This window comes from Petaurus breviceps, unplaced genomic scaffold (genome assembly GCF_028583685.1).
Source record: "Petaurus breviceps papuanus isolate PSGF00001 unplaced genomic scaffold, PetGlider_PUasm1.0 90602, whole genome shotgun sequence".
Classification (NCBI taxonomy): domain Eukaryota; kingdom Metazoa; phylum Chordata; class Mammalia; order Diprotodontia; family Petauridae; genus Petaurus; species Petaurus breviceps.
The window spans coordinates 4,785,479-4,786,904 of record NW_027187283.1 but is presented as its reverse complement, the minus strand read 5'-3'; positions in this window follow the sequence as shown (position 1 = coordinate 4,786,904).

Genomic DNA, 1,426 nt, shown 5'->3' with positions numbered 1-1,426 from the left:
TATTTATTCCTCATATTGATTTGTATACTTGCTTACATGTTGTCTCCTGTCCTTAAAAGGGTTCTTGAGGGCAGGGATTGTCCTTTTCTTTATCTGGTAATCACCAGGGTGCTCAGTACAGTGCTTGGCACATAGTAGGTGCTTAATAAACATTGATCGATGTGTAGATATAACACTGAAGAGTTTGTATGTGTGTATGCATACATGTAGTATATACAAAAATAAAATTAATACAAATTTATGAGATACATCTATATAAGATCAAAACCCATTCCCTAATAGATAAAATGGTCCAAAGGTAGGAAAAGCATTTTTCATGAAAAATAAGACCTTAGGATTTAAATGACCATATTTTTACAAAAATGCTCCAAATCTCTAACAAAGAAATTAAAATTCAAACAACTATGACTTTCTCCTTTTCTCTTGTAAGATTATAAAAAAAAGGAACATTGAAATTCTTGGAGGGAATATGAGAGCACAAATATATTAATGCAATTGATTGAGTGATGTGGAATGCTACCCCAAAAATCACCAAACTGGACATTTCATTTTTTTCTCTATAAACATGATTAGTCTGATGCCTCAGAGAGATCAAATTGTGAAAGGACTCATGCCCAGAAATATTTGTAGCAGTACTTTTGTAATTGTAATGAAATGAAAACAAAGTTTGGGCCAAAGAAATAGGGAACAGCAGAAGAAATAATTGTATATGAAACTTCTAGAATATTATTGAGCTCTAATAACTTATGAAAAGAATGGATTCAGAGAAAAGTGGGAAGATTTATCTGAGTTGATATAGACTGGAGTAGAACCAGATAAACAATTTTATATGATAACTATAATAATATTTAAGGGAAATAATTATGAAACACTTAAGATCTGTAATTAACTTAATGACCAGTCTGGACCTTGGAAGACTAATGAATCATGCTTCTCACTTCTTATTTGAAATGTGATTAATGAGAGATGCAAAGTATGACATCTGATGTCAGACCCAGAAAATGTGTGGATTTGATTTGTGAAACTCTACTATTTTAAAACAAGGAGCAACTTTGGTTCTATTTTTAAATTATCTGTTTGTAAGGGGACAATTGGGTTGAGTAGTAGAATAATGATAATGACACACACCAAAAAAAAAAAAGAAAGAAAAAAGGGAAACTTTGATGAATTGTTGAAAAATAAACAGGAAAGAGCAGAAGGAAATTTGGGAAAGAGGACACAGATAAGCTGGAAAGTATTAGAACTACCATCTTACATTTGAAATATGCCAAAATATCAAGCTATATATACTGAAGATTCATTGCTTCACATTCAATCTTTCCTAAGCTATTTGTATAGGGAATTAAGCATTTTTGGCCAGATGTACAATTATGAAAAGGAATTATATATATATATATATATATATATATATATATATATATATATA